This window comes from Lissotriton helveticus, chromosome 3_1, assembly GCF_964261635.1.
Source record: "Lissotriton helveticus chromosome 3_1, aLisHel1.1, whole genome shotgun sequence".
Lineage (NCBI taxonomy): Eukaryota > Metazoa > Chordata > Amphibia > Caudata > Salamandridae > Lissotriton > Lissotriton helveticus.
The window spans coordinates 1,830,342,111-1,830,362,344 of NC_136061.1; positions in this window are offsets into that span (position 1 = coordinate 1,830,342,111).

Here is a 20,234-nt window from a genome sequence, read left to right on the forward strand (position 1 = left end):
ATGTATTCTCGGAAGCAATGACTAATGACCTACAGAAATACAGGGCACAGACTGCAAAGTCTAATAAAAACAGAGGAAGTGAAAATATCAATCAGGATGAAAGAAAAGCAACCTTGGATCTGATGCACGATACGAGTGTGATAATCAAGCCTTCAGACAAAGGCGGTAATGTTGTCTTGCAAACCAGGGAAAATTATTGTAAAGAGGCAATGAAACAACTGCGCAATACAACAAATTATGAATTGTCATCCAAAGAAGAATATGCTGTCAGCATACAAAAATATGATGAACTGATTTATACCTGGTATCGCAGAGACATGCTAGGCAAAGAGGAATATTTATTCCTACGAAGCAACAACCCAACAATTCCAACATTTTATCACATTCCCAAAATCCACAAAAACAGCACGGATCCTCCAGGTAGACCCATTATTTCATCACAAAACAGTCTAACCGAACATTTATCCATTTTTATTGATCACTTCCTCAACCCATTGGTACAGCAACTGGATTCCTACATAAAGGATACAAAGGATTTTTTGTTAAAAATCGAAAAAGTAAAATGGGATCCAAGCTATAAGATGCTAGTGTTGGACATAACAAGCTTGTACACCTGCATCAGTCATGATAAGGGCATCAAGGCGGTGGAACATTACCTCAAAAAACGACAACTGAGGTTTTTGGAGCATAACCAGATGTTAGCAATTTTTGTGGAATTTTGTCTGGTACACAATATCTTTTTATTTGAGGACGTCTATTACAGACAAACATCTGGAACCGCGATGGGTACCTGCTTCGCCCCCAGCTACGCGAATTTATTCGTAGGCTGGTGGGAGGAGCAGGTGCCCAGGTCGCTGGAAATGGATGGTGAGAAAGGCTGTGTAATCAAGTGGTGTCGTTACATAGACGACTTGTTCATAATCTGGCAAGGATCAGAACGGACTGCCAAGGCCTATATCGACGTGCTTAATATGAATGACATGAATCTGCATTTCAGCGGCACAATAAGCAACATCAGTGTGGAATATTTGGACTTGAAGGTATTTATAGTCGATAACAACATAGAGACATCTCTTTTCCGCAAAAGTACAGCAGGAAACTCAGTACTATATGCCACAAGCAACCATCCAACGGCGCTGATCCAAAGCATCCCTTATGGAGAGCTACTAAGGCTCAAACGTAACAGTTCTAGGGATTCAGATTTTAAACTTGCAGCTTCAGCTTGTATCAGCAGATTCCAAAAAAGAGGCTATGCAATGGCCACATTACAAAATGCATTAAATAAGGTCAATGCACTACAAAGATCGAACTTGCTAACAGATAAGAGTGGTAGTTCCAGCAAGGCTAACAATGAAATGGGAAAATTCCGGCTGGTGACTCCCTATTCGGCGGAAGCAAACTATTTGAAGCGTATGCTAAGAAAAAATTGGCACATATTGAAAACCGACAGTAGTATCAAAGATGATATTCCAGATTACCCGTTGGTAACCTTCAAGAAGTCAAGGTCTCTCAAGGACATGTTGGTTCAGAGTCATTTGAAAAAAATTGAAAAGAAGCCTAACACACTTGCTGACCTAAAGGGTTTTCATCCATGCCATCATTGCAAAGCTTGTGCATACAGCAGGAGAGTGAAAAATTATGAGATTCCCAACACAGGAATAGTGAAAACAATCAATAAGTACCTTACCTGTGGCACACCCTATGCTGTATACTGTCTCAAGTGTCCATGCGGACTCATGTATATCGGAAGCACCATCAAACCCCTGAAATTAAGGATCCTAGAACATATGAGAGCAATTGATAAAAATGACCAATCATATCCTGTTGCTAGACATTTTCAGGAAAAACATTCAAGCAGCAGATATCATTTGCAATATTTCGGTATAGATTTTATACCAGAGAATCCTAGAGGAGGAGATAGACTACATAGACTTAGAAGACTTGAGTCCCGATATATCATTGACTTGATGACTAAACATCCTAATGGATTGAATGCTGGGGAGGAATTGGCATCTCACATTGGATTTTAAATCCTAATTTTGTTTCAAGAGACACTCTTATGTACATAAAATCTATAGTGTAACAATGAACTGACATGGGTATGAAATTTAAAACTAGACACTAGTGTGATGACTGTGTAGAACTATGAAATCAAAATCTTTCTTTATATTTGTGATTCTTTATCAACTTGTATTATGAAAAGTTACTTAGTATGATAATTTGAGACAAGACTTATAGTTAAAAAATGTAGAAAAGTGCAATAACGTTGAAAACTTCTAAGAAAAATATCCATGTATTCCTTCCAAAATGTTGAATTTTGAATTCTAGTTTTTGAATAATGGTTTAAGTAATAACCAAGTGTTTGGGCAAAACAACTTAAATTCAAGGGAGAATTGCCGATCCACGGCAGTATCAGTTTAATTTGTTGCGAGTTAGGTAACAATACACCCGTCTTACAATTATGGGACAGAATGTTGTGACATTTGGGAGTATGTAAATTTTTAGATGGTGGATGTACATCGTCTTATATATTGCCATACTTCAGCCGATACACGGCGAAATATTAGGTCACTTTGAATTTTATGCGGAAATAGAAATTATTTGATTTTTACGCATTACAAAGTTAAATTAATTCTGTTCCATTTATACTCAAGATCATCGTGAGCATTTAGATGGGATAAATCATGCAGACACGCTATTGCGCTATGTATTGTGAGAACATGCAATGAACCCTATGAACAACATCCAATATGGAGTTTGAATTCTAGTCCCTTGTTTGTTTTGCCTATGATCACGTGTACGCTGTTAAAAACATGGCGCCGACCATCAATGTTTGTAACATTGACAAAGGCGGAGCGCCGAAACGCGTCTGTTGCGAAATTAATTTTCTTAAGAGCTCCCCGGAGTGCGTGGTTTCTTTGGTTGAAGCTGTGTTTGAAACCGTGAGCTGGAATATATATATATATATATATATCAAGCATTTATTATGTGTTCTAGCACTGATGCACTGTGTGCTGTATTGTAGGAATCTAGCAACTTTTCCACCATGTTACATAAATACCTGCATTACAGGCAGGATTGTTTTTGCGCAGAAAGGAACACTTTCCAGCATAAAAGCAATGGTATGCATAGCGTTGGCTTCCAGGCACCTTGGTACAAAGGTTCATGTGTTGCAACTAAGTAGTACAGATTGTGCCAGTGCTAACCAACAGAACAAATGAAGCCATCTCTTAGTGGATATGGTGCATGTCCGCTGGGTCACTTTCACAGAATGCAGCCCAGCAAGATTAATTGCTGCCCAACGTTGAGGGGAAATTTCGCATACTTTGCAAACTTCACCCTCTATATGTCAATATTTTGTGTTTCAAATTATGTTGCCATTAAGTAAAAATGAACCTGGGGAGTAGTCTCTGCAGAGAGGCCAGTCCCTCCCCACACCCTATTTCACATGCCTGTTACACTGAGGAGGAGTCACAATGGAGAGGCCAGTCCCTCTTCACACTCTACTTAGCACATCTGTTACCCTGGGGAGGGGACCCAGTTGAGAGGCCAGTCCCTTCCCACACCCTATTATTCTAATCCATCTTCCAAGAGAGAAATATCAACAGAGAGGCTAATTCTTTCCCACACTCTACTGCACACCTGTCACCCTGCGGATGGGTATTAGCGGAGAGGCATTCCCTCCACACACCCTACTATGCACACTCAATGTCTAATAGAGAGGTCTCAACAAAGGTCAGTACCTCTCCACACTCTTCTATGCTTACCTGTCATCAAATAAACAGGTCTTAGTGGAGAAGTCAGCCGCTTCCCGCAACCTACTACACATGCCCATCATCCTGGGAAGGGGTCTCACCACAGAGCGCAGCCTCTCTCCACACCCAACTACCTTCACTCATCAAGCTAGTGAGGAGTTTCAGCAGAGAGGCCAGTCCCCTCCCATGTCTTATTATCACTCACATCACTCAGGAACAGGGATCCTTCCCCATTTTCCAGTACAAATGACTGTCAACCTGGGGAGAGGTCCCTGTGGAAAGGCCAGTCCCTTTGCACACCCAACTATGCACACCTGTTTCACCAAGAGGGTAGTTCCTTTCCACACCCTACTACATACACCTGTTTCCTCAGAGGGAGGTCTCAGCAGAGAGGACAACACTGCCCCACATCTACTATGCCCATCTGTCTTCCAAGGGACAGGTCTCAGTAAACAAGTTAGTCACTTCCCACACCATACTATACATACCTGTCATCCTGGGAGGAATTTCAGCGGAGTAACAAGTCCCTCCCCACACACTACTTTTCACACCCACTGCTCAAGAGAACGGTCTCAGAAGAGAGACCAATCCTTCCCCACACTCTACTATGAAGGTCTTTCCCCCTAGGGAGGAGGTTTCAGAGAGGCCAGTTCCTCCTCACATTGTATTATAGTCACCCATTACACTGGAGAGCGGTCTGAGTGGAGAGGGAAGTCTCTCCTCACATCCAATTATGTTCATATGTCAATCAAATAAGAGTTCTCAGTAGAGAAACAACGTACCTAATAACTCAGAATAGTATAGAGCAGTATTTATTGTTTACACTTACAACCACCTTAGTTTAATAACTTTTCATTATGTACAGCATTACCCTATACCGTACACTTTACAAGTAAGAAAGCTCATGTTGACCATCAGCCACAAATACGCAAGTAATCTCTATTTCAGACAGTGTTGAATTAGTATACAACTGTTCAGAGAAAATTATGTTTTCTAGACACTCAAGCACTGTTACATGACTAATGCCCTACTATGGACATGCTTTAGCCTGTAACAAGCACTTCACTGTTACTCAATCTTTCATGTGAAAATAAACTGCACATGAGTACAAAAGTAGGTATTATAAACAGTGTTGACCCTATGGAGTGGGTTTACCCAGTGCCAAACTGTTTGCAGACAGCCCATTTCTCATGCGGAATGGAAGATACATTGTTAAAAAAGTAGTTACAAATAACTACGAAAAAGCTCGCCATGGGAGAGTACTCACTCAGAATTCACAGGACCTGAAAAGTGCTAAAGTTCATACTACCCACAGGCTTCATGCTCTTCTAAAACCTTTATAGATAGCCTTCCTTTTGTGGCTAATCAAGCTCATATACATGGATAAGCACCTGGTGCGCGTTGATCATAATGAGGAGCTATTTGGTAAGAGCTCTTTTACTGTGCCAGAAGCATCAAAAAATTTAATTTGGAACAACAAACTTGGAGATATTTAATTCACTTGGAGTGACACAACGTACCACCCCAGAAATCAGGAAAAGATGGTACACTTAAAATCACATACAAAAGGGAAGGTAGCTAGTAGCTTGGTAGATGAACATGGGACAGGAAGAGCACCAACTCAGCAACCACCACCAACACCCATGGAAACCATGATTGAGGCAACAATTCAGTCAGAGAGTGTTGTTGGGGTATCCAAAATAGATACCTCCGATACACTATCTTCATTGGAAGGTAAGATTCCATAAGATTTTCAATAAATAAAGCTAGTATAAGAAATACAGATATTTCATTATTATATATCAGAAAAGTAACTTCATTTTAATGGATGTTTGAACTTTCAAATGCATTATGGGAGTTGTAGTAACAATAATCATTAATTTATCATATGTAGAAAAACACATGTAAAATAATTTGCTCTCTAAAACATTGTCATTAAATGTAGCCAATAATGAGTTAAGTGAATTTAGAGTTACGTAATGTCTATAATTTTCATGCAAAAAAAACCCTGTATACTAAAGTACAATGATATACTTTTCTCAGATGTTTTGCGACAGATAGAGTGTGACACAAATCAATATAGCACTGGTGAAATTCCTTGTGAAATTGAGAAATCCACAGAAATACTTGCTACACAGAACAAGTAACAACCGGAAAAAGAGCTACAGTTTCACCACTCCCTGGTTACCCAGATATTGGAGATTAACTAACCCCAGCCAGGGAAAGCATTGCTTCTTCTTTGAGCGACAGACAGATACTTTACAAATTTTTACAGAGGCTTAATGCCACAACTTCTCTTAATGCTGATCTCCCTGCTGTGGAAAATGCTTCAGAGGCATCTCAATTCAGTATTGGCTCCTCCGCTAAGGCTGAGGAGCAATGCCCCACTGCTTTTTCCAATGTAAAATAAGGAAAAATAAAATGATAGTAAGCAGAGATTATTATCATTTTATTTTTCCTCATTGTGGCCTCTTTGTGGGGAGGGGCTCCTGTTTGCCCTCCGTATGTACGCATGAGTGCTTGGCTGGCCCTGTCGGTCATGCGCACATACTGTGTTCTCCATGCAGGCTGCATTGCAGCATCCGTGGAGAACATGCCCACCCCTCCAGCGCGCTCCGACCAATCACAATGCTGCATTGCAGAGCATAGGCAGTCTAAAACATCTAATGCACAAAACTAAGCAAGAACCAAAGTGGGTCCAGAAGGGACATCACTACAGCACCTCCTTGGTCGCTAGAGTAACTTAGCGACTTAGAAAATAATAGTTTCACAAGCCTAGCAAAGTCAATGCACTGCTAATAAGCATAATATTAAACTGTATAAGCACAATAAAACCGGATCATACATTTTTTAAAACGGGGCCAAATTAGTTTGAGCCGGGAACCCCCAAGATTTCTTCCACAAGGTCAATGTTTAGTGAATCTAGAACATATTCAGTCTCCGCAGACAATGATTCCTCAATAGCCCAATTCAAAGATTCAAAGAGCAGACATGATCCTAGTTATCAGCCATTGCTGGGACAGTAGTCTGTTGTCCTGCATTCATGTTATTACAGTCGGACTTCGGAAGTCCAGGTGCTTAAATACTTATCTCCCCATTAGGTAGTAGCTCATATAATGTATCTTGAAGCAGCTGCAAGTTCATGGGACAAGTCCGAAAATGGCCACTATCAGATTCATCAACAGGTTCATGTCGATAGGAACAGACAATTAGAGACCAAGCCAAATGCCAAGTGCCCACTTGAAGGCACACTATAGGCAATGAAACATGGGTTGTACACAGGTTAACCAGGACGGTCGGAATGACAAAGACCAGTCAGTGTTCAATTCCTAGAGCGGAGAGACTCCAAAGAATCGTATCATGCATTCACGGCACAGCTGGACTGGAGGTAATTCCATTAGCAGTGTTCTTTGGAATGGAACATCCATTGCAGAGAAGCAAATATAGAACCAAAATGCCTCAAAAGTGGTATAACACCAAGGGTATGCCCCCAAAACAACCGAAAACAGTAAATGTGCAAATGCCAGTATCACTCCAAAGATTTTCTGGAAGGTATTGACTAAGCCATGCCCGTTTGATTTAAAAAAAAGTGTGCTATGCCAGCAGTATTGGAAGCATTAAAGATGTGATGCAGAAGCTCGCCAAAATGTAGTCGGAGAGTTGCGTTTAAAAGTGACTATATTTCACTGGATGTCCTTGCTACCTGCTGTTCAAAAGTTTCTCTGCAGATGATAATGCCACATCTCTTTGAAAAAATAAGGCTTTGAGTTTGCTTAGCTTGTTGAAATCTGCTTTCAAATTTGGAATTGAAGGCCATAACGTAATATCAGCAACTTGATGTGTTGGAGGGAAAAGCACGTTATTGCATTAAGTCACGATCTGGGAAACAGGAAGGACACACAGGATTCCGGCCTTCATCCCACAACAATCATGGTCACTTAACATCAAATAACTTCCATTGGAAAGGACATTAATGAGAAGGAGAATCGAAGGGGCTGGAATTCCTTTCAGAAAACATGATAGATTTGCTACCCAAGTATTACATGCTCCGTGAATGGTAGTGTGTTTACAAACAAGTGAATGGCCAACGGAAGAATTTCATTCATTTCTAGTAAGAAATACATCTCTTTCTGCTTGTTCGCATTGGTAATCAAAAGGAAGCCACCACAACTCATGGATCACACTCCCTCCCCGGGCTTCATATCTACCAATATGGAAATGTTTCATGCAAGATGTACACTGGAATTCAGAAATTGGTAAAGATATTACGCCCTGTATTAGCCACACTGCGGAGGGTGTTTCAGCTACGGTGAAAGGCAGTTGTTCTAAAGTCTTGTTATGTAACATTGTGTAAGTGACATCTTTTTTCCCCATGAGTGGCTGTATACGTGTCAGGTTGAAAGGCAAGAATAGTTACATAGAATTTAAGTAACTCCATGGCACACAGTCATTTTTAGAACCCGAAGTGTCCCACTAAACTGCATAGTTTGAAGCTGATTTTGCCCATGGAATGATAATGGCATGTCATTTTGCATAAAATTGATCACAGACAGCACAATCTTATTCAAACTTTGATTGTGAGACGACAACGTATTAATGCTCTTATCAACCATAGCAAGTACTTTATCCATATTATCTTGATCAATTTGTCTTAAATCTGCAGCTGCTTCCATTTGTGACATTTTCCAAATCTCATGGTAAGTTGCATAAATAAATCTTTTAGAGAGCAGAGACTTAGGACCCAACAAGAAATCAGATGGATCCATGTCTTTCGACAGGAGGGAGAGATGTTGTTTTATTGTAGACCATGTGGAATGTTCCACACACTGTTGGCACAATTATTCTACTGAATAGTTGGTGACTATCCCTGAGTATTAAGATTTGGAATAACGAGGGAAGGACAACTTGGCTTAAACCTCAGTGTGGACTACAAAAATCGAGAATAGCAACAATTTGTGTCCCACCCATTTGGACCTGAAAATGTGGAGTTAAATGTGCCATTCTGCAATCATACTATTGACCTCTTCTTCACTATAATCTGTTAAATGCTGCCAATTATCAAATAGGACAGTGGAAGGAATACTAGGTGAATTCATGTCATTTTAGCAAGTCCTAGACACGTAGTCTGTTACACTGTGTCATTTAGAAAAATCATTTGTGTTGGAATTAAGCAGGCTCCATGTAAGGTGTCTGTCCTCTAATCCTGCCAATGTCTAATACCCACAAATTGACTTCATTGCAATGGTTCCTTCCAATACTCATAGCCTTTCAAGAATAACTGTGTGACAAACTAATCTGTATATATTTGTTTGGTTTGCGTCAGCATATATTTCTTTGCTGGTGTGGGGACAAATGTGCCATTCTGCAATCATACTATTGACCTCTTCTTCACTATAATCTGTTAAATGCTGCCAATTATCAAATAGGACAGTGGAAGGAATACTAGGTGAATTCATGTCATTTTAGCAAGTCCTAGACAAGTAGTCTGTAAAACTGTGTCATTTAGAAAAATCATTTGTGTTGGAATTAAGCAGGCTCTATGTAAGGTGTCTGTCCTCTAATCCTGCCAATGTCTGATACCCCCAAATTGACTTCATTGCAATGGTTTCCTTCCAATACTTATAGCCTTTCAAGGATAACTGTGTGACAAACTAATCTGTATATATTTGTTTGGTTTGCGTCAGCATATATGTCTTTGCTGGCGTGGGGACAAGTTTAAAATAAAAAGTTTTTGGGTCGAATGAATCACAGCTAGAAAAATATATGAATTTATCCCTATATGTTTTGAGCTCCCTTTTAGAGGAGTTGGACAATGTGCGTGTAATTAAAAAGTGTGCATTGAACACCAGTTTGATGTAAATAATGTCCTTAATGATGATAACAGAACATTTCACCATAATTAGCAGAATTTAGAAACAGGTCATTACTTTCACAAACAGTATAACATACCAGCTCAGATAGCATGGAGTTAACATTATCAACATCCCAGTCATCCGCATGTAACCTAGACACAATAACTTCACCCATTGGCACCCTGAAAAAATAAGATATCTGCTGAATTTCTGTACGACTGAAAATATCGTAGGGGATCTTTTCTCAAACAATTCAATCAATTGCAGGGACAGGTCTCTTTCCAATTTATGTGAAGATGAGTGAGGAATCAACACCTTATCTACCAGTTCTGTGGCAGAGCATTCTGGCAGATTATGGCCATTTATTAACAAGAAGAAAAGAGCCACAAATCAATCCAGAGAAAAACGAAGAAAGAGTTATCCAGATATATATCTAAAGAGGGACCCAATAAGTGTGTTTCAGTCATGAACCAGGCCTGCATAGGTGGAGTGTCTAGAATGAAAAATCATCTGTTCCCACATAAGAGCATTCAGAGTCTACGAAGTGGTAAGAAACTCAGCGCTCTAGGCTTTCTATAAAATGTGCCAAACAATAAGTTCTATGATGGATTGTGTGTATTTGAAGTGAGTGACTTTTGACTGTTGGACTTTTGGGAATGTCAAGAGTACTTGCGTATATTCCTAAGCTGCCCTTTACCTGTTGTTGAATAAACCTAAGTATTAAACAGGAGCCATATATGTAGTAAAGGAACCAGGGGTGGATCATTTTAAACAACATCATCTGCAGAAGACACAGCAGCAAGTACAGTACTAACTTCTGTTTATGGCTGGCATTTGTAGAGGAATTAACTGAAGTTCATTCACCACCCAAACACTCGCCCCCCCCCCCCCCCAGGTGGGAAGAACTAGCTTCAATGTTGCTCACAAGCTGTAGAGGAATTTGCTGTGTGCAAGAGGAGTTAGGTAACCACCAAGGCCTCCTTGTGGCCTAATGTTCACAAAAGGCCACATGATGTAACTTGATGTGATCAATGGAGACAAAACGATTATCTTTAGAACCAGCAAGCAGTGGCAATATTATAGTTCTTGTACCTTGATTGCCAAGGACTAGCACCGGTGAGCAGTATGATGGGCCAAAATCCCTTTCCCCCGTATTGTTTTTACGAACAAGATCCCCAATTTGTAGAATCCAGCTGCTGGTGGTGGCTGCTCTTAGATTCCGGTAGAGGCAGACGTATTCAACTGTTTGGTCGACTGGCCGTCACTGAAGTACTGTAAAGCCTGTAGGTCAGCAGAATGATCATCTACCTCAAAGGGAATGGCTGCCACCATGATGTCTGGACCATCAAGGTCTGAAACATACATTTTGATGCTAAAAAGGACCTTGTATGGGGTCCAGCCACCCAGAGATCTTTTATGTAGATTATTAAGTGCTGTTTGTACCCCACATAAGTGATGTATCCAGCTATGCCCCAAACCTAATACTCTAGCTGTTAAAGTTTGCTTTAAGTCATGGATCATCCTCTACTGAATTTCCATAAGGAGGATAGGGAGAAGAGTGATGCACCTCTACACCCAGGAATGCCATAGAATTCCAATATGCTTCAAAGCGAAAGCAGGGCCCTGGTCCTAGTGGAATATGGTGCATTTATATGTTTTGATAAAGACTTGAAAATCTTTAATAGCAGCACGAGCACCAGCTGAACAATGTGGCCACACCCACAGGAATCTTGAGCAAGAGTCAACTGCACACAGGAAAAATGTAAATGCTTCATCTGAGTTAATAGGACCACAATGGTTCAAGTATATGCAGCCGAAAAGTTTGTTGGATATCAACCAGTGAGTCTGCGATGGGCGTGCCACTGTAGAACTTTTAATTTGTTGACAAATGTCAAAACAAAGGACATATTTCTTGGCCTGTTTACACAAGGCATGCCATCAATAATGTTGCTGTATTAACAAAATTGTGGCCGCCACTCCTGCATGTGCAGAAGCAACACCATCATGCGCAGCTATCACTAAGGTTAGCCTATTGTCTTGGTTGGGAATCAAACAATCCCTTTTTGTTCCCTTAAATGGTATGTAGATTTAGCAGGAAGGCCCCTAGACAAAGGAGTGCAGTCGCGAGGGACAAGCGTAGAAAATTATGGTACTATAACATCTTCACCTTGTGGGGATGTTTGTACAAAGCCTGGGGGCCAATCAACCTCCACTAAGATAACGTTGCATGCTAATGTTACATTTTCACAGAATATTACACAAATGTGTGCTGTATGTCATCCTCGATTTGTATATCCAAATTATATCATCTATCTGGAGATACTACGCGCCTGTCTGGTGTTTCAACTGAAACATATCGATCAGTTGCTTTTCCCACCAGAAACGTCTAGAGATTAAGGCAAACTATAGTGACCTCTTCTGCACTGATGAGGAGAGTCACTGCCCACCTCCTGTTCAGGATGAGGGATCGCAGTTTTTATGGTATATTTTGCAAAACAATTAACCCCGTCATAGTGGGCATAGAGGGGCTACACGGTGGGCCACAGAGTTGAGAACAAACGCCGTAGAACTCCTTGGAGGTCTGCTACACCACCCGCCACCCGCCACTCACCTGCCCTAATAACAATTGCTTACAAGTTAAATAAAACAACTTTAAAGTAAATAAAGACACCTTACCGTAGCTGTGGCGTCCTTGGGCTGCCCTCCTCCTCTTCATCGCTTTCACTGAAAAAAATGCGCGTGCACATTTCTCGTGAGAAATGTGCATGCGCAGGCGCTAGCACATGCACAGTTGTTCCAGAGATGCTGCTTTGCCTTTAATGTTAGAAAAAATTATTGAGGAGGCCACAGAAATATTTCCCATTCCTTTCAGCACCAAATCCAAGGCAGAAGCTGCCGCATGTTTGTTCTATATTTGATTTAACACTTCCGACAACACTGACATAGACGGAGTACCATGCATAACTGTATAGACTGCAGGAAAGAATTGCCCCAAGTGGTGCAGTCACTGATTTGGGGAACCACTCCTTGTGATAAGCACATAGTCAATATGCTGTGCTTGTTTTGTGGTCCCGTAAGGAGAAACACAGATTCAATCTGATAACTTTTCTGGGCTATCCAAAAAGGAATTTCTTCACGGTTTTCAGGCATTTTACTCATAATCGAATGAATAATTACAGGACTTACTGTAGGTACTGCAGGCAACTGTGATACACCTGCTAGTGTTGCCCTTGCTGGGACAGCAATCAAGGTGCGCAAAACATACTTAGTTATGCATCTATATAGTCTAACTAGACCATTGTACAAATGTTGTATCTCATTAACATTGAGGTTTAGTAGGTCAGGGCATGGTGTAGAACCAGTTAGTAATGGCCAGGTTCCCACTTCATTACTAAGGGGACCTGTGCCTACAGAAGCAAGTATTTGTATTAGGGCGCCTCTGAACTAATTTTAATGTTTACAATCAGAAAATGGAATTTCTAAGCACTGATAGGCTCAGCATTGTTGTGGTGGTACAACATCAGTGTATCCAGAAAATGTCTGTGTATTAGCGTCCACAGATGCAAAATTAACCCCCCAAAAAAATACTTCCAAACAATAGGCATCGTGGACTTCAACCACGAAGATTATGTCAACCCTTGCATTGCCATGGCCATGTAAACGTAAATGTGCGTGAACTGCAGGTCTGCAGTTGTCAGCTATAAGCTGTGGTGCTGCCATTAACAAAACAGTAATGGAAACAGTTGAGCCACTAATATGGGTAATCCTTTTAAAGGTTCAAGCTTGAACAACCAACAGGAAAAGTTAGGTGGAGGATTAAACCCAAACACCACAGATGTCTGTAGAGGAGATGTAAGGGTACTATGGGAACACACAAGCACTACTTAGGAGACCAGTTAAATAAGTACATGACCAATGTTGGTAGCAACATGTTGTGGAGATTCAGCCGGTAAAGCAGAACTGTGCTTTGGGATGACAGGATGTTACAATGTAGGGACTCGAGCCAGATTTTTAACGTTTTTTGCATGCGCAAACGTTTACGAACCCGTTTGCGCAAGCAAAAACCAATAGGGGTATGTATGTACCATACCAAAATAGCGAGTTGAAATGTATTTGTGACTCGCTCTTTTGGAATTGCGAATTCCTGTTAGCAAGCGCATGTAAAAATGTTTTGTGACCGCAGTTGCGGTCGCAAAACACTCGCAAATTGGTAATGGGGTCGCAAAAGGTAAGGGGTCCCCAGGGGACCCCTTCTCCTTTGCAAATGCAGGGGAAAATATGTTTTAAGGGCAGGCAATGGTCCTAGAGACCACTGCCTGCCCTTAGAAAATTAAACGAAAATGTTTCTTTTTTTTCTTTTTTTAAATGCATCCTGTTTTCCTTTAATGAAAACGGGCTGCATTTTGAAAAAAATACTTTATTTAAAAGCAGTCCCAGACATGGTGGTGTGCAGAGCCCAGCAGGCCACCATACCTGGGAGGGCCTGCCATTCGCAATGGGGTCGCAAATTGTGAGAGGCTCATTAATATTCCCATTGGGAATCGCTAACAGTGTGTTACACACTTGTACATCCAAAATAGTGCCTCGCATATTGCGAGTCGCAAAATACTTGCAATTATCGAGGCGCAATTTTGGGCATCGTACATCTGGCCCTAAGTCTCTCTACAACATTAGTATCTGTCATACCAAATCCTGGTTAACTCGCAGTGCCTCACCTGAACACCTAACATTCCAAGAGTAGCAGGTGGTTTTGGTAACCTAGAACATTACCCTAGAGTCCCACAGGGAACCTTGTAACAGATCCTGACCTTTCGTGACTCACTCATAAACATAAGAAAGACATGAGGAAAGTTTATAATACATTTATTGACACTATCGCAATCTGTTATGAAGCAAATGTGCTGCAATCACTAGGCAGATGAAACTAAACAAAGTAATTAGCATTTCTATCAGTGTGTATAGAACAAACAACCCCATCATGGCAAATTATCTAACTGTCTAGGTCTACCCTTACTGTGTGAGCTTAGGAAAATATACATGATCTCTGAGATTGGCAACAAACCCCATACCTGGTGTATGTAGTTTGGTGGTCCGCATCATGAATGTAAACTCAGTTTACGCAAGGCTACATGCCCGGCTCTGCATGAGTTTGCTCCAGAAAAGGTCTCCTCTCTGGCCCCAAAGAGACGAGACACAGTGTATATGATAAGAACTACGGTGTTGGAAAGATGCAGTCCTGATACAATGTTATGTCTAAAGTGTTAGGAATTGTTGCTAAATGAGCAAAGAAAACAGTACACCATGTTTTTAAGGGCAGATTCAAGTTGGTGAAGCAGCAGGCGACAAACAGCCAGGGGTGAAACTTCACTAGAAACAGAAGAGAAAAGGAGGAACAAGAACACAACTATAAAGGCATATTTTCTGGCTGAGGTTAAGTCCCCAATAGGAGAATTATCAGCACAGAGGGCACGCAGGGCATCAATATCCTCACAGTCTTTGCAGATCACAAAGACTACACCCAACCAACTGAGTTACATGAGTGATCACATAGGAAGGCCAAACTTGAATGACTGCATGGGAAACCAGACTGCCGCTACCAGAGAAGGCTCTAAGAACAGAAATACAGCGGACGCATCAAACACAGTAGAGTTGGTCTAATGCCCAACACCAATGCTGAGAAATTCCGGTTTAATGAAGAACTACAAGCCACAGGGGCCAATCACAGCAAGTCCCCACAGGAGGAATCTAAGATAATTCTGTTCTTTCCAGAATATAAATCAAAGGCAGAGGTGACACCCTGAACAGAGGTACCATCTTGAGGTTATTAACATCCATCAGTAACCTGGCAGAAGTAGGCTCAAGCGATCTGGAGTCTATAGTATTTGAAATCCTTAAGCATCTGTCAGAGCAAGAGATAACAAAAACAACGTGTTCCACATAGGAAACAGCTGAGAAAATAATGAAGGAGGAAAGACAACTAAATGCCTGGGGGTTTTGACTAAAACACCATCAAAAAACAGTTATTCCGTGCCTCTGCTATGAGACTTTCAACAACTAGAAGGGTGCAGGCCAAGAAATATGAACAATGCAGGGAAAATACAATCGGTGCTTAAAGAGGCTCGCAGCACAAAGTACAACAGTTGGAGCCCTGGGTAAGCAGGTGACAGTACCTTTTCAAACAAGTGGTTCTGGATAGCAAGAACCATTAACACTGAGGCCAAAAATACATCATAGGGTATGAAATAACATAAAAAAGGCTTCCAGCTAAAACTCTGTTCCTGGAACATAAATGGACTAAGATTTAAAGTCATGGACCAAGAGCTTCTGCTGTACTTTCATCTTATTCTAGTGAAAGAAACATGGTCAGTCAAACCGTTTCAGTTACAAGCTTACAAGTCACATCATCTTCCAGCATGTAGAAGCGCCGAATTTGGGCACCTAAAAGGAGGTATTGCAATTTACACCTCAATTGAGAGCATAAATACAGCTAGGGAACTGGCCATCAAAACAACAGCAACAAACGGCATAAAAGTAATTAAGCTGAAATTAGCAGGCCTCTATGACAATTAATACTCATAAATACTTATCTCTACCCAAGCGATAAACTGCTGGTCACTGAGCTGACAAGGCTACTTACAGAAGACGTAAAGCCTAACCTCATAGGCTAAGGCGACTTCAACATGAACCTATCAGGGTCTCATGACAGAGACGAATCAGTGGAAGAACAATTTCTGGCCTGGGGGATTCCACACCAAGAAGTCAGCAAGTGGGGCAAAGAAACAAGACACAGAGCTTCTTAAGAATTTAGAAAATCTTACCTTGGTTGCATTAAACGAACGCTTCCCGAGAGATCACTCGCCAGCTGCAACTTTCCACAATGACCTAACAAACACAAAAATAGATTACACCTTTATGTCAATATCTTTGTTCAACAAGATAGCATACTTCGGGATAGGTACATCAGACTACAGCGACTACTTAACACAAGAGCTTATATTGAATGCATATGGGACAGCACCTACCCAACAAGTAGGGGGCCCAGGCACTGTGTATACTGTAAACTGCAAACTAATTCAATGTAAAACGTAACTTAGAAAAGTCCCTGGCCGAGGCAAAAATCCTGTGGGAGGAAAACAAGCTGCCGAACAAGGACATCTTGAAATGCTTGGCAAAATTCACTGAAAGTCCCGAGTGGTTCACTCAAAAGAAGAATGGACAGGTGCATCTGCAGGATTAAACTATCAACAGAGCATACATACCACGCCATCCTGCATTCAAAGAAACCATCTCTCAATATCAGAAAAGATCCAACTAAGGCAAATAAATAAATAAATACAACAGTACGAAACCTTTGTCAAACAGGGCCAAATGTTAACCTTCAAAAGGAGCTAAGAATGCTAAAAATGAGCAAGAAGAAACTAATTTGGTCAGTAAATCATGAGATTACAGAAACTACGTGGGCCAAACTTCTACATGATGCAAAAGTGGCAGGTTTTGGCGCACTGTGAATAGCTAGAATCCAAGAAGAAGAATGGGCTAATTATCTATGGCACCATTTCAACAGCGGACAAAACAATACCATACATGAAGCACAGGGGAGCAGAAGATCCTGGCCATCTCAAGAAAAACAAGCTGGGGAGATCAGTTATTCCTTTTCGATTAAACAGATTATGAACAGAATTTTGAAAGGCACAGCAAAGGGCATGCCAGGCCCCAAAGGTATCCCTCCCATCTTATACAAGCACGACCCGGGTTACTGAGCAGCAGCATTACTGCCACTTTTCACTCATATAATGGAAGTGGAAACAATACCAGGCTCCTGGAAGGGATCAAATATTACCCTGATACATAAGAAAGGCAGCAAAAATTAAGCGGGAATGTATAGGCTTGTTGCATTAATAGATAACAATGCCAAATACTACGCTGGCCTTTTGCTGGAAGAACTTACAGACTGGGCATCAGAAAATGCATCAATTCCAATTAGCCAAACGGGCTTTCAAAAACATATGGGGACTTCAACAAACATACTGGCCCTTGCCGACGACCTTGTACTAATCAGCCGTACATTGATTGGCTTGCAACATTTGATAAACACCACAAGCAACTTCTCCACCAAGAACAGAATAAGTATAAACGTAGGCAAAACCAAAGTGATGGTAATAAACCAGAATAAGAAAACACACCAGTTTCGATGGGAGTTCGGGGGCTTGAGACTCGATATTGTAGAAGAATTTAAATACTTGGGCATAATACTGGACATTAAAGGCATGTTCCGCCAATAAAAAGCAGTTATAACAGGAAGAGGAACTGCATTAGCGGTCGCTTTAAAAAACATTATTCATATAATAAATGGCCTAGCCTCACCCCTTTATTACAGGTTATTCGATCGAGACTCCTCCCCACTATCACCTAGGGAAGGGAGTCCCTAAGAGGAAGAGATGCCGGCATTCTGGACAGGACAGTGTCAAGGTCAATGAGAATAATATTCAATCTCCTGCAGTACCCTCGCTGGCACAAATAGGATTAGAATTCGGTCTACAAAGGCAACAAATAGTACGTAATGGTGCTTATGTTAAATGCTGGTACAAAATAAAAGTAGATCCTGGGACTTTTGAATGCATACCTTTGGAAAGAGCTTAACCGGAAAAAAAGATAGCACCGCCAAGATTTACTTACAAGATTCAATAGACTGCTTGGCCCTAGAAATCCCTTGAGGTACCATTGGGTCCCATATAAGCTTTATAGAGCTGGTAAACACTGGGCTTTCACTCATGGCGTGTCTCCTCTCAACACCTCACAACAAGGTGAATTCAGCCGGCTCTTCAGCACAGTACTAATCTCTGCCCACAAGTACATTGTCTGTGTCCTAAAAAGTCTAGACCAGCAACCTGCTGTTCATTTTTCTGGTATTTCAAGAAAGTCCACTCACAAGGGAGTTCCCAAATGACATTAGACATCTAGAGCACCTCCCTGAACTGTGTTTTCCTGTGGCAGTGAGTTCAGTGAGAATATTGAGGAGAAAAATTGTCTGAATTCTGCTTATTGCGGATAGCACATTTTGTCCACCATTCAAAGCATTTCTTGCAGTGACAAGCACAATAGTAATTATACGTAATTACACATTATTTGCTTCTTACTACACGGTGACAAGCACACTTTTGGTGTCTAATAATTTCTGCAAAATGTTTCTTCTACAGTGACAAGCACACTTACAATTTAAGTTCCAATTGACATGTTGCTTATTGCACAGTGACAAGTACACTTTCACTTGTCTAAAATAAATCCTATACAGTGTCAGGCACACTTATTACTACACAGTGACAAGTACACTTTTGATGTCTAATACTTTCTGCATGGTATTTCTTCGACAGTGGCAAGCACCATGTCAATTGAAATGTAAGTTTCAATTGACATGGTGCTCATTGCAAAGTGGCAAGCACACTTTCGCTTGTGTGAAATGAATCATAATCAGTGACAGGCGCACCTATTTATGTTTATCCAAAAGGGTATCACTGTCATATATATACTTACATGTTACATGTTAAAAAAATGCATAAAGATTTTGCTGTCGTCACAATGCAGTCAGTGGCTACACCTCCATCATTCCAAGACACTCCGGGAAGTCCTCCAGTCAGGTGGTCGGTGTGGTTCGATTTGTTTGAAAATTATTTGGAAGCAATTGGGTTTCCAGATTTAAGCCAGAAAGAAAACAATGTCTCCCTTTACACTTGATGGGTTTTGAGGGAATACTTACCTGAATTATTGTTAGATGAAAGTGAAGTACTTGATGAGTATCAGGAGGCAGTAAAACAACTTCAAATGAGGTTTGATAAGCAACCCAGTATAATTGTTCTCAGACATACATTTTTCAAACACAAACAGAAAATTGATGAAGATGAGGAAGCCTACATCACGTGCCTTTGTAGGCTGATTTCTGAATGGTAATTTGAAAATTGATTAGAGACCAATTTGTGTGCCAGTGCAAAGATAAACAAAACTGTCAAAAACTTTTATCCAATCATGACCTGGGGATTGATGCTCAATGCCTTTATCAAAGGTGGAGACTATAGCTTGGGAGAAGGTTTGGATGTTGAGGAGGGAGGGATGGATATTGCCCAGCCCATGCTAAGACGTGGGTTGGTCAAGGGATATTTGTTTACTTCTCATGCTTCGGCCATTTTTCAAAGTTTGGGAGGGACTTTCCATGGAAGATGGTATGCTACTTAGGTCAGATAAACTGGTTCCACCACTTAAGTTGAGAAGTGGAATAATTAACAATGCCCTTAAGGGACACCTTGGTTCTATTCTCACAAAAAGGTGCATTCATGATTCTTTCTGTTGGACTAGGATGGATGCTGGCATTGAATAGGTGGTGAAAGGGTGTTATGTGTGTGCGTCAGCAGACAAAGGTTTGAAAGTGACAACTCCTCATTTGAAGTCCATTGAAGTTCCCTCGAGACCTTGGGTAAAATTGGGACATTATGTTATGTCTCCCTAGGATTTATTACTTGGAGGTACCAAATTAATTTTGGTACTGATGGATTAATGTTCTAAGTGGACGGAACTTAAATTTGTAAGAAATCCTAGTGCAAGCTCTGTGGTGGAGTTTCTCTGAGAAATTTTTCTG